This window comes from Ambystoma mexicanum, chromosome 7p (genome assembly GCF_040938575.1).
Source record: "Ambystoma mexicanum isolate Mex_15411 chromosome 7p, UKY_AmexF1_1, whole genome shotgun sequence".
Lineage (NCBI taxonomy): Eukaryota > Metazoa > Chordata > Amphibia > Caudata > Ambystomatidae > Ambystoma > Ambystoma mexicanum.
The window spans coordinates 23,016,539-23,030,769 of NC_090939.1; the positions used below are offsets into that span (position 1 = coordinate 23,016,539).

General features: G+C 49.2%; 1 protein-coding gene across 2 annotated transcripts in view; it reads left to right on the forward strand.

The window, feature by feature from the left end:
- Positions 1 to 14,231, forward strand: part of LOC138525627 (zinc finger protein 268-like) — a 395,809-nt gene that overhangs the window by 344,309 nt on the left and 37,269 nt on the right. The window contains exon 1 of one of the 2 annotated variants that reach the window (XM_069635682.1): positions 12,169 to 12,461. The exons of the other annotated variant lie outside the window; for it this stretch is intronic. The gene's annotated coding sequence lies outside the window, so the exon portion shown is untranslated. Of the gene's footprint in view, positions 1 to 12,168; positions 12,462 to 14,231 lie in introns of those variants that run through there. 2 annotated transcript variants of the gene reach the window in all.

Genomic DNA, 14,231 nt, shown 5'->3' on the forward strand with positions numbered 1-14,231 from the left:
CTCCATAGGGCTTCATGTGTTTTTGTGATGTGTGTTAGACAGCACCCTCAGTGCGGTGACACAGGGGTGTCATAGTGACCCCCAGTATAGACTCCATACCCTGGGACTGACTAATGTCTCCCAGGGCATGTAAAGTCACCATTGACTTTACTAGTCTCAAATTCTTAACAGAACCAGTACAAAACATCATATTGTGGACGTACTGGCCAGGGCAATTCGATTGCCCCGGGGTCTGTTAGTCGAGGGGGCACGTCTCCGTCCCCCCTGATCGAGTTTTGGCTGGTGGCAGTGGATACTACTTTTTATATTCGACCGCGAATATGTCTCTATGGGATTTCCCATTGTTCGAGGCTACCAACTTTAACTATTTAATTCCTATAGCCTCGAACATACCGCCGGTTTATTTATTTAATATTAATTCTCTGGTTGGTATTTTTTTGCCAGAACTCGGTTTTAAAATGGCGTTTGTGTTCGCTTCTGTGACTCCAACCCAAGTTGAGCCCTTTGTTCCACTTTTTGGCGGGCTTCTCCACAGAAGCCCTCCAAAGTGGTGCCACTCTGTCTGGGGTACTTAGGATGGGTGAAGGGGGATTTAGGCACCCTGGACTGAGTTTCCTAGGCAACTCAAGTCACACTCCGTCCTGATTGGCCCAAGTGGTGAGCCGGCCAGCTTACCACTTAGCATGTTTGGGTGACAGCTAGGCTGAGTGAATGGGGGTTTTCTGCATAAAATCAGGGCTTTGGGGACTGGAACTTTAGAAGTCGCCACAGGACCTAAGAATCTGACGAGGGAGAAGCTGAGCCGACCTGCTACGACGACACCACCGGTGGAGCCCTGCTGAACCGTCTCATCACTTTTCCCAACGACAACAGAGGAGATCTCCAGCCCAGAGAGTCTTCTTCCTTCGACTGGTGGGGATAACCAGTCTGCTTCCTTTTTCGCTTCCTGGAGCATCTCGTGGCCGCCTTGCCTATGCCAAGCACCCTGGCAACCGGGATACCACGTTTTACCACTACCGCGAATCAAAGGGTAGTACCTTTAACCGGAAAACTCGCGGCTGGTTTCTTCCCTGGCAGTGCAAAAACCTTCATCTTTCCTCCACTTCGAGATCTTCTCTTCCTCTGGATGACACCGCGACTTGCACCCGCTGCCAGGAACAACTGCCCCCGCTGGAGGATCCTTTCCACTTAAGGTACCGTGTTCCGCCTGGCTTCCCTTGCAACCGACTGTACGGGGTAGATTTAGCCCCCGGCTTTCAAACCTGGGTTAGCCTGGGACACCCTGGCTAAACTTTTCTGAGCCTAACTAAAACCTTTCTGAACTCCCTGCAAGACTTTTTAAGCCTGTTGTCATTGTGTGATCTTGGGTACATTTGTGCCCTGCTCTCTCCAAGAGTGGGCCCGGCCTATGGACTTTGGCTCACAAGTAACTTCTGCTTTGCTTAAGAGTTCCTAAGTATTAGTGTGGTGTATTTTCCTACATTCTGCCTTTTTCCCTCCCTTGTTCGTTAACTTATTGGAGTGCCATCTATAGTTAAGCGCTCACCTCTGTCTGAAAATAAGTGGTGTTAACTAAGACTTGTCTGATAAGGAATAAGGGATGTATATATAATAATAGCAACTGTGTTTAGAGTGATTTACAATAATAGTGCTGGAGTGTTTCAATAAGTGTGTTTTTAAATAAATAATGATATACCTTGATACCAAAGCTCTGGTCAGTGTTTGCTTGTGCTATTGTGTCTGAGTGCCTATTGTGTATACTTTACATACTGCCTAACTCTTCTTGAGGGAAGTCTGACTGCTCAGCCACAGCTACCAGGTAAATATGGGTGGTACAGACTGCTACCAAGTGGGTTTACTGCCAACACCTGTAGTCCTAAATCTTTTGCAGTGGTCCCAGAGGGAACTGCACAGGTTTCTGCCTAACAATCCCAGACACAATCGACAGAGATTGCCTGCTGTGATTTGCACGCACTCTTGACGAGCTGTATTACATGTCCAGTTGATACTCTAATTACCGCCAGTTTGACTGTATGAAGATACAATACAGAACAGAAAGACGATTTAACCTCTATACGAAACCCAGAAGTCAGTCTCTTTATTTAACATCATGTTTGTACTGAGAAGTATATTTGCGGGTTCCCCCCTGACACTGAGTTATTATATATTATCTTTAGGTACACACCCAGGCTAATATATGGACATAAGGAATTAAGAGATCAAGAAATACTAATAATAATAGGCACCCAAGCCCTGAAGAAGGATCATTTGAAGTGCCGAAACACATCGGCAATCATTTTGATCTCCTAGGGAGCCTATTAGATGTGAATCAAGATATGCATTCAACATAATTTTGTTGATGTGTGTTGTAAAGACGGTGGTGTGTGATGTGTTAACACATCCACTTATCTCACTGTGTTCATTGTATATGAACCATTTTTTAGCACATATATGAATCTCTATACATGTGTTTGGAACTGTACACCGGTTTTTGTTGATTGAATTTGATTATTCTTTTATGGCTCTACCTTCCATAATTATAATATATTTTTAGAAAATCACTGTGGTATTAGTTAGTTATTTGACGTACTGATACCTCTGAAGTTGTGTATGAACAGACATTTGATGTGTCTTAAATGAATTCTCAAGTAACAAATGACACTAGCAACATTGGGGACTTGTAGTCTCGAACTTAATACTTTTTGTAATAATACCAACACGGGATCTGGGCCGACGTCCATTTATGTGGCTCGCCCCTGAATAGCTGTTGTGAAAGTACCTTGGGATCTCTTGCAGCCCCACAGGAGTTCATCATTGGGTCACCTGCTAGCGATTAACAGGTTTAGCTTGCCCTTCTTGACTCAAATCCTGACACAGCCCTTTCCATTCTCCACTCTTCTATCGCTGATACTTTTGATGTTCTTGCCCCTGTCATGAGGATCCGCTTGAAGCCCAAAGTCAAGTGCAACTCCTGGTAGGACTCTGACCTCGTCACCCTTAAACGCAAGTGCAGGGTGGCAGAGAGGAAATGGCGTGCTTCTTCCGCATCCTCTGACAAACTGGCCTGCTGCCTGCTCAAAAGGCAATACCGGCTCTCTGTCCGCACTAAGAAGAGAGCCCACATCCAAGCCTGGGCATAAAACAACTGGCCAATCCTGCATCATTCTCTACCTCTCCTGTCTTCTCCCAGGCCCTCTGCATGGCCCTGGCTTCTCATTTCATCCCTAAAACCCAGGACATCTTGTCCACCCTCCTGCCCTCTCCTCGATCTACTCTCTCCTCTACCTCCATCCCCTCTGTGGCCACCTTTCCTCCCTCTTTCTCTTCCTTTCCTCTGTTCTCCCCTGACGAGGTTTCTAGACAAGTCCGATCTATGAAAGGCTCGTCAACACAGGTTCTTCTGTGTTCTTCCAAAACCATCAAGCACCACATTGACACCCTCGATCCTGCCCTGGCTGACTTCTGCAACCACTTCTTTGCCACTGGAGCCTTCCCTTCCCCCCTGAGGCACTCTCTTGTGCACCCTCTTCTCAAGAAAACTTCAGCCGACCCCTCCTGCCCGGCTAACTATCGCCCAATCTCCATCACTGCTTTCCTGGGCAAACTCCTAGAAAAGCTGTCCATCTCCCAGCTTAATCTTCACACTGAATCTGTTGGTTGTCTTCATGACCATCAGTCTGACTTCAGAGCAGCCAGAAGTATGGAAACTGCTCTCCTGAGCATCTGTGAAGACCTGCTCTCTAACCTTGATTCTAATCTTCCTTCTGTCCTCATCTTACTCTGTCTCTCTTCTGCCTTTGACACAGTCACCATGCCATCCTACTCAATTGTCTCTGTGATAAGCTGGGTATCACCGATCAGGCCCCGGCCTGGCAGACCTCCTTCCTTTCTGATTGAGCCTCCCAGGTCCAACTTGGGTCCTTCCTTTCCTCTATTTCACTCTCTACCTGTGTTCCCCAGGGTTCTAACCTTTCTCCCTGGCTGTTCAACCAATAGCTAGCACCTCCCGCCCACCGCATTGCCGCTCTCTGCTCCAGCTTTTAGTGCTATGCGGATGACACTCAGCTTGTTTTCAGGCTCCCCTCTGCCACCTCTTCTCCTTCTCTCATCTCTGACTGTCTGTCTGGTATCCAGGAGTGGTGTGCCGCCAACGATCTCTGCCTTAATGCCAGTAAAATGGAGATTCTCCTCATCGGCACACCTGAACCCTCCTTTCCTGTCACTCTCTGGCCGGCTTCCCTTGGCCCTCTTCCTGCTCCCGCCTGTGAGGATAAGAACCTCTGGGTTATCTTCGACTCCACACTCTCCTTTTCTCCTCACATCTCTGACGTCTCTAAGAAGTCAAACTACCAACTGCACCTCCTCAGAGGTATTCTTCCTTTCCTCTGCTTCCCCCAGAAGCTCACTGTCTCTAGAGCTCTCGTTCTCTCTAGGCTGGACTACTGCAACAGCCTCTTTCTAAATCTACCTGCTTCTACTCTCCACCTTCTGTAACTCATCCAGAACAGGACTGCAAGGCTTGTCCTTGGCCTCAAGCGCAGGGATCGTATCTGCCCAGCCCTGAAATCTCTGCATTGGCTCCCAGTGGCTGCAAGGATTAAGTTGAAGACCCTCTGCATTGTCCACAAGGCCTTCTGGGGCCTGGGCCCTCAATACTTCCATTCTGGGGCCTAGGTCCTCTCTCTTCGTAAATCCCTTCCTACTCGAGCTCTTTGCTCCTTCATCTCCGTCTCCCTCAGGGTCAGTCACTTCTCTAAGCAACGAGTTGGTGGTAGATCTCTTTCTTCGGCTGTGGCCTCCCTCTGAAACAGCCTCCCTCTTTGCGTCTGCCTTCTCTCTTCCTCTACTCTGCTGATTTTTTGTCTGATACTGCACTGGTTACCTGGCTACCCATTGATTTCGGGCCCAGGTCAATGCCCGCCCAGTTGCACACCTGCACTGCCTCCTGGCATTCCTTGAACTTAGGTCTGTATCTGTAACCTTACAGTGCCCCTAACAGCACTTTTGGACACCTGCTGTCTGCACTTACCCTTGCACCTGCCACTTACGGTCGCACTGCTTGTTATTGTTTTGATCCCATGTACAGCCCTGCCCCCTCCCTTTTGCCCTGGCACTTTTCCCCTCCCTCCTCCTGTGCTAATTTCACTTGGCCTAGTAACAGCGGTGTCTCTGTCCTCCCTCTGTTCCCTCTTGCTTGCCTTGTCACACCTTGAAACATTTGTGTATAGGTGCGTTACAAATGCCATATCATATCATAGTGCTTTATATTTGTTTGCCAAATATAAGGCCATTTACATTGGCTGTTACCCTTTGCCTCCTCAACCAATAACTGGGAGGTAGAAAGCAAAGTTAACTTCCCACAGGAATTCCGCAAGTCAAGCTGTGAAGGAACGATGCTAAGTGCGACATTGACCCAGAGCAGGGTCCTAACAGGACCGCTTTATTCTTTGTTAAACTACCGGTTTCCCTGTGGATTAGGCTCTGTGAGGAATCCTGTGGCGTCATCATTGATTCCCCCGTGATGATCTCCTCCCAAATGGTGTGCCTTTTCAAATTGAGGGTATAGACGGAGGACAAGAGAGATGCAGAGCGGGCGCAGCGTAAAGAAGAAACAAAGGCAGACACCCGCAAGCAGGCTATGCTGAAGGAGGCAGGCGCCTCCTACTAGAAAGGAGAGAGACCAGGAATGGCACAGAGGGTGCCGACGGGGGACCGGTGCGGAGCCGGTAGCAGTGGAGAGGCTGTCAGGGACAGTGTCACGTTGAAGAGCAGCAATTCCACCAGCCAGCACGCCCTCATGCACTATACTGTGTACAGCTGAGCGTATTCTCATGATGTTACTATATACATACCACAGACCCATTTAAAGATTTTCAGCGCACGTGACCGACCGATAGCCCATCACGTGATCAACCAATGTCTCATTCCAGATAATAACCACATACAGACTTATATTTCAAACTGAAGTATTTTATTAAATCTAATGTCAGGATGGAGATAACCCTATATTGCCCTATGCTGGGATGGTATTTCCCTCTGTGAAGAGAACTATGGAACGTCTGAGTCAAAGAGTCCAACTAAAAAGTCTGTCTGTGTCCAACCTGTACTGGCCCTCACAACTAATTATATGCAATGTGCAGGCATGTCGGCAACCAAAAGAAAACAGTGTTTAGCCCAAAGTCCTGAGCTTCTTCCAGCTCGCAGCTTCTTTTCAACCCCCTTCCTCAAGTGTGAAATAGTTCCAGAAAAAGTCTCAAGATCCCTTCTTTCGAGCTCCAAGTAACATAGTTCAAAGTAACCCTCGGACTTCCCGTCCCCAAGTCTCATGCAACAAAGTTTCAAACAAAAAGTGAGAGTTTTAAGATCTTGCTCTCAAGACAAGGTGAACAGATTTTCCGGTCTCGGGGGTCCCTTCCCCAAGACTTTAACTTCACCTTTTGTTATCTGTTGTAATTTGCTTTCCCAAAATGTTGAGTTCTTAGTATTCAGGGTTCACTGGTCTAGGTGCAGTTGTTAGATGACACGGTGGACCCATTACAGGTCACGCAGCCAGGAACCCCGGCTCTTCAGCCCCTTGCTAATTCCTTGGCAATTGCTCCTGTGCGCGAAGGGTTTCCTTGGCATTACTTCCTGTGCCCCACGATGTTCCTTGGCACTTGCTCCTGTGTGCCAAGAGTTTCCTTGGTATTACTTCCTGTGCCCCATAATGTTCCTTGGCATTACTTCCTGCTCCCCAGAGTGTTCCTTGGCACTTACTCCTGTGCCCCACGATGTTCTTTGGAACTTACTCCTGTGCACCAAGGTGGTTCTTGGCACTTGCTCCTGTGCCCCACGATGTTCCTTGGCACTTACTCTGGTGCGCGTAGGGTTTCCTTGGTATTACTTCCTGTGCCCCCGCAGTGTTCTTTGACACTTACTCCTGTGCACCAAGGGTTTCCTTGGCGTTACTTCCTGTGCCCCACAATGTTCCTTGGCATTACTTCCTGTGCCCCACAATGTTCCTTGGCATTACTTCCTGCACCCCACAGTGTTCCTTGGCACTTACTCCTGTGCCCCACGATGTTCCTTGGCACTTACTCCTGTGCACCAAGGTGGTTCTTGGCACTTGGTCCTGTGCCCCACGATGTTCCTTGGCACTTACTCTGGCGCGCGTAGGGTTTCCTTGGTATTACTTCTTGTGCCCCCACAGTGTTCCTTGGCACTTATTCTGGTGCGCGTAGGGTTTCATTTCTATTACTTTCTGTGCCCCACAATGTTCCTTGGCATTACTTCCTGCACCCCACAGTGTTCCTTGGCACTTACTCCTGTGCCCCACGATGTTCCTTGGCACTTACTCTGGTGCGCGTAGGGTTTCCTTGGTATTACTTCCTGTGCCCCATAATGTTCCTTGGCATTACTTCCTGCACCCCACAGTGTTCCTTGGCACTTACTCCTGTGCCCCACGATGTTCCTTGGCACTTACTCCTGTGCACCAAGGTGGTTCTTGGCACTTGCTCCTGTGCCCCACAATGTTCCTTGGCACTTACTCTGGTGCGCGTAGGGTTTCCTTGGTATTACTTCCTGTGCCCCCACAGTGTTCTTTGGCACTTACTCCTGTGCACCAAGGGTTTCCTTGGCATTACTTCCTGTGCCCCACAATGTTCCTTGGCATTACTTCCTGTGCCCCACAATGTTCCTTGGCATTACTTCCTGCACCCCACAGTGTTCCTTGGCACTTACTCCTGTGCCCCACGATATTCCTTGGCACTTACTCCTGTGCCCCACGATATTCCTTGGCACTTACTCCGGTGCACCAAGGTGTTTGTTTGTTTGTTTGTTTATTATTTATAGCGCGCACCAAACCCGAGGGTAACCGGGCGCGTTGTTCAAGGATACTTTAAACTTTACAGATTACGCATGCTTACAAGTGGTAGTTATACATAGTAGAAATTACATAATGCAGGACAATAGGGAGAATATACATTGTGCATAATATAAACATATAACATAATATATACAGGAAATATGCAGTAGGAAGATAGAGAGTATTTAGTTATGTACATAGTACGAGTGTAGGACAGAAGTTATATTAGTGTAGGGCGGGACTATCGGTCATTTTCTTTGATCCAGTTGATACAGTTAGATCTGAAGAGGGCGTAGGATTGGGTAGATCTCAGGCCGGGCGGGAGGGAGTTCCAAAGCTGGGCAGCTTTGACCGGGAAGCTATTTCCTCCGGCCGTACTTAGTTTGAATGTGGGGATCACTAACTGGTTAGAGTATGCTTCTCTAATGGGTCTAGTGGAGATTTTTCTGTTGAATCTGGCGGCTAGGTATTTGGGTGCTAGATGGTTGATACTTTTGAAAGTTAGAGAAGCTGTCTTGAGTTTGATTTTGTCTACTGTGGAGAGCCAGTTGGATTGTCTTCTAGCTTCTGAAATATGCTCCCTTCTTGGAATTCCTAAGGCTGCTCTAAGAGCATTGTTCTGTAGTGTTTGAATTTTTTGCAACGTATGTTTATTGGCTCCTAAGTATAGTGCGTTGCAATAGTCCAATTTCGACAGCACTAATGCTCGAGCAAGGGTTAGGCAGTTGGCAGTGGATAGGTATGGTTTTGCGGCTCTAATCAGCTTGCAGTTATATGCGGTGCTGGATGCCATTGCGTTCACCTGTTTGGTTAGGGAGAGGTGGGAATCAAGGTAAAACCCTAATGTTTTTACTTCTTTTGCCACCTTGATAATATTGCCGTCTATGATGAAGGAGGAGTATTCTTCTTTTAATCTATTGATGTTTTGTTTGTTCCCCAGTATGATAAGTTCCGTTTTGTCATCATTCAGGCATAGCCCGTGGGTGGCCATCCATGCCTGAATGATGAGATAAATCTTGTTCACCAAGGCCAAATCTTGTTCATAATCCCCTGAAAGTGGTATGAGAATCTGAGTGTCATCCGCATAGTTAGTGTAGGTAACACCCAGATCATCGAACAATGGCTTCGTGAAGATGTTGTACATAGTGGGGGAGACACAAGAACCTTGTGGGACTCCACATGTGATGGATACAGGGTCGGCAGCAGCAGAAGTAGAGAAGACTCTCATAGTTCTACCGGTTAGGAATGATTTGATCCATGCGATGGCATGTGTGGAGAAATGGGCAGCTGTTTCTAGGTGGGTGCAGAGCACATCATGATCCACCAGGTCGAAGGCTGCAGAGAGGTCCAGTAAGAGGAGTAGGGCCATCTTTCCAGAATCTCTCAGCTCATCAACCTGAGTTTTAAGATCGATGAGCGCGGTTTCAGTTCCGTGCTGGGGTCTGAAGCCTGATTGTCTTGTGCCTAAAAGGTGGTGCAGCTCCAGATGTTTTTGGATCTGTAGGTAGGCTACCCTGTCTAGGATTTTTAATAGGAAAGGTACCGTTGTGATAGGCCTGTAGTTAGTCGGGATGGATGGGTCCAGTGTTTGTTTTTTTAGGAGGGGGAGGACCCAGGATTGCTTGAGGTTATCTGGTATTGTGCCTGAAGCAAAGGAGGCATTAATAAGCTTAGAAATGAATGGGGAGAGGTCTCTGGCCGCTTCCTTTATTAGTTGGTTCTTGGCACTTGCTCCTGTGCCCCACGATGTTCCTTGGCACTTACTCTGGTGCACGTAGGGTTTCCTTGGTATTACTTCCTGTGCCCCCACAGTGTTCCTTGGCACTTACTCTGGTGCGCGTAGGGTTTCCTTGGTATTACTTCCTGCACCCCACAGTGTTCCTTGGCACTTGCTCCTGTGCCCCACGATGTTCCTTGGCACTTACTCTGGTGCGCGTAGGGTTTCCTTGGTATTACTTCCTGTGCCCCCGCAGTGTTCCTTGGCACTTACTCTGGTGCCCGTAGGGTTTCCTTGGTATTACTTCCTGCACCCCACGATGTTCCTTGGCACTTACTCCTGTGCCCCACGATATTCCTTGGCACTTACTCTGGTGCGCGTAGGGTTTCCTTGGTATTAATTCCTGCACCCCACGATGTTCCTTGGCACTTACTGTTAGGGAGAATTCTCATGAATGTGCTAATTTCCCTTACCTTTTGAGACCCCCAGCAACTTTGCTGGATTTGTAGGATTTTAATTTTACCTGGAAAGAGTGTGAGCCACATGTATTTTGATGTGTGTTTTACTTTTGTGTTCTTTGGATATGGAGTTTTAAAACAACTCCAGTGGCATCATCTTTTTCTTGTGTGTCACACAGCACCTTCAGTGCAGTGGCACAGGGGTGTCTCTTAGACTCCCCAACGTTTAAATACCTTCTCTGGGACTGACTACTGTCTCCCAGGGCATGTAAAGTTAAATTGACTTTGCTAGTCTTTTTAAATTCATAGGCCCAGCACACCCTATCTTCCTATAGACTGCTGGGGGGTTGCCTAGCATTCCCTGGGTCTAAACACTCATGTAACAGTCAAATGTTACCCTTTCCTCTTGAAATGGCTGGTGGCAGTGGTTTTAGAACGAACTACCATGATTTTTTTTGACCGCGAACACCGGTAGCTAAAAATCGGGTCAGCCATGTTTTTCAATATGGCGCCCAAGACCCCTCTGTAAAAACAGACTCTGGTCATCTTTTTTTGCCGTTTCTTTTAGAAAAGGTCCTTCTAGTGTTTTTCTCTGCGCGCCAAACCAGGTTTGGTCCCTTTGTTCTTTGGCCTTTGGTGGGCTTCAGTGCTGAAGGCCTCCTCTGGCGCCTGAGTGTCTGGGGTTTACAGGATGTGAGGGAGGTGCCCGAAACTCCCTGTGCTTTGTCTCCTACGAGACCTGAATGCACATTGGTGTGATTGGCCGGCTGGCTGTCTGGCAAGGACAGCCACCCTGCTGTGTGAGTGACAGCCAGGCTGGAATTAATGGGAGAAAACTGGTTAAAAGCAGGTCTCTGGGACTTGGAAAGCAGGTCGACCACTGGAACGAAAGAACCGAAGACGAGCTGAAGGAAGAGGACTGCTGCAACTCCTGGACGACCGGTGAAGCCATGTTGCAAGGCCAAATTTCCTGAAACTCGATCAAGGATAACTTCTTCCCTTGAGTTTGGTGGGAACAACCAACTCGCAAGCCACCTGGACACCGTCCCCATCCTGGTCGAATTTTCTTCAGAGTGCTTTTCAAAACTGTATAGCCAGGGGGAAGGAAACCAGCTTGTGGACTTTAAGGCACTCACACCTTAAACGGACGTTTTGCCCAGCTTGTGGCCTCATCCCTGGGCAGTGCAGGAACCTCCTGACGTCCGCCTTCTTGTCCCCACGACTGAAGCTCAGGAACAGCGAGATCTGCTCGAACTGCAAGGAACAACTGCCTCAGCTACAGCTTTCTTCATCCAAAAGGTACTGTGCAAATGCGGTAGAGAATCCTTACTTTTGAGTCTTGTTCGCTCCTTAACCGAACTATAACTCTTTTTCTGGCAAACTACTTCTAAGAACATTGGCAAAGACTAGGCTTCTGCATTAGATTAAATAATGGGGCTCTGAGGATGTGGAGCTGCCTCTGAGCGTGTCCTGGGGGGCAGTGTCTCAGGCTCTGGGGGGCAGTGTCTCAGGCTCTGGGGAGCCGTGTCTCATGATCTGGGCTTTTGCTCAAAATAATGGGGTTCTGGGGGCGTGGTGCTGCCTCTGAGTGTGTCCTGGGGGGAAGTGTCTCAGGCTCTGGGGAGGGGGGGCAGTGTCTCATGCTCTGTGCGTGTGCATTGGATTAAATAATGGGGTTCTGATGATGTGGTGCTGTCTCTGAGTGTATCCTGGGGGGCAGTGTCTCAGGCTCTGGGCTTCTGCCTTGGATTAAATAATGGGGTTCTCGGGATGTGGTGCTGTCTCTGAGCGTGTCCTGGGGGGCAGTGTCTCAGGCTCTGGGTTTCTGCCATGGATTAAATAATGGGGTTCTGATGATGTGGTGCTGTCTCTGAGCGTGTCCTGGGGGGCAGTGTCTCAGGCTCTGGGCTTCTGCCATGGATTAAATAATGGGGTTCTGGGGATGTGGTGCTGTCTCTGAGCGTGTCCTGGGAGGCAGTGTCTCAGGCTCTGGGCTTCTGCCTTGGATTAAATAATGGGGTTCTGATGATGTGGTGCTGTCTCTGAGCGTGTCCTGGGGGGCAGTGTCTCAGGCTCTGGGCTTCTGCCATGGATTAAATAATGGGGTTCTGATGATGTGGTGCTGTCTCTGAGCGTGTCCTGGGGGGCAGTGTCTCAGGCTCTGGGCTTCTGCATTAGATTAAATAATGGGGTTCTGGGGGATGTGGTGCTGCCTCTGAGCGTGTCCTGGGGGGCAGTGTCTCGTGCTCTGGGCTTCTGCAGTACATTGGATATTAATGCCCGTGTCAGGCCACCGTATTTCGGATAGTTCGTGGGTGCAGCAGTGTGTGTCGGGGGTCTGGTGACTGCACCCCTCCTTCTCCTCAGCCCCAGAAACTCACCCTTCGGCTGCAGGAAATCACAGCCGAGAGCGTAAAGGCCCAGCAGCTTCTGGTCAGGTCAGGTGAGTGATCATGGGCTGTGCAGGAGTGTACTAGGCAGGATTTCGCTGTGTGATGGGCAGTGCAGGGTGTGCTATGTGATGTGATGCGCAGGATTGCGCTGTGTGACGGCCTGTGCAGGGTGTGCTGTGTGATGGGTAGTGCAGGGTGTGCTTTGCAGGAATGCGCTGTGTGATGGCCTGTGCAGGGTGTGCCATGTGATGGCCTGTGCGGGGTGTGCTTTGCAGGATTACACTGTGATGGCATGTGCAGGGTGTGCTGTGTGATGGGCTGTGCAGGGTGTGCTATGTGATGGGCTGTGCGGGATGTGCTAGGCAGGATTGCGCTGTGTGATGGCCTGTGCAGGTTGTGCTGTGCAGGATTGCGCTGTGTGATGGCCTGTGCAGGGTGTGCTGTGTAGCATTACGCTGTGTGATGGGCTGTGCATGGTGTGCTATGTGATGGCCTGTGCAGGATGTGCTAGGCAGGATTGCGCTGTGTGATGGGCTGTGCAGGGTGTGCTATGTGATGGGCTGTGCATGGTGTGCTATGTGATGTCCTGTGCAGGATGTGCTAGGCAGGATTGCGCTGTGTGATGGGCTGTGCAGGGTGTGCTATGTGATGGCCTGTGCAGGATGTGCTAGGCAGGATTGCGCTGTGTGATGGGCTGTGCAGGGTGTGCTATGTGATGGGCTGTGCATGGTGTGCTATGTGATGTCCTGTGCAGGATGTGCTAGGCAGGATTGCGCTGTGTGATGGGCTGTGCAGTGTGTGCTATGTGATGTGATGCGCAGGATTGCGCTGTGTGACGGCCTGTGCAGGGTGTGCTGTGTGATGGGTAGTGCAGGGTGTGCTTTGCAGGAATGCGCTGTGTGATGGCCTGTGCAGGGTGTGCCATGTGATGGCCTGTGCGGGGTGTGCTTTGCAGGATTACACTGTGATGGCCTGTGCAGGGTGTGCTGTGTGATGTGCTGTGCAGGAGTGTGGTGTGTAGGATTACGCTGTTTGATGGGCTGTGCAGGGTGTGCTATGTGATGGCCTGTGCAGGATGTGCTAGGCAGGATTGCGCTGTGTGATGGGCTGTGCAGGGTGTGCTATGTGATGGGCTGTGCATGGTGTGCTATGCAGGATTACGCCGTGTTATGGCATGTGCAGGGAGTGCTGTGTACAGGCATAAGGAGGGGGGTATATTGCATTCACATAAATATTATTATAGCGCCTTATCCCAGGACGTCACATGCCAGCAGCGTGTTTAATATGTATCTTGGTGCTATGGTGCCGGGGGCTCTGTGCTGGTCAGGGCTTGGGTGGGGGAGGGGCGTTCTCACTTTTGCAATGTAGGCTCTTCAGGGCTCACAGTGTAAAGGAAAGAAACAGGATTCTCCTTAAAATGAAGATTAAACGTGACAATACATAGTTGTGCTTTAGGATGAGAATCAGAACCATTGCCAAAAACAGGACTGCTTGCCCCCCCCCATTGCTGGGGGAATTGTCCTCACTTGACACGATGGCCTCAGATTTGATAATATGCCCTGTCTCCCAAATGCCACCTGCTTGATTTGATTGGACACAACAAGCTAGGTAGGTTTTAAGGATGTAGCGTTTGTGTATGAGTGTGATGACGTGCACTACCCTGTAGAAATATCAGCTCTCTGGAGCAATGACGCTCAACACACACCTGAATAAACAAACACATTATTATGTAATGAGTCTACTGAAGTTATGCACTCCCGTGTTTATTTCATTATTGGGAGCGAGGGAAGGAGCGGGCACATTTATATAGCGCTCCCTGC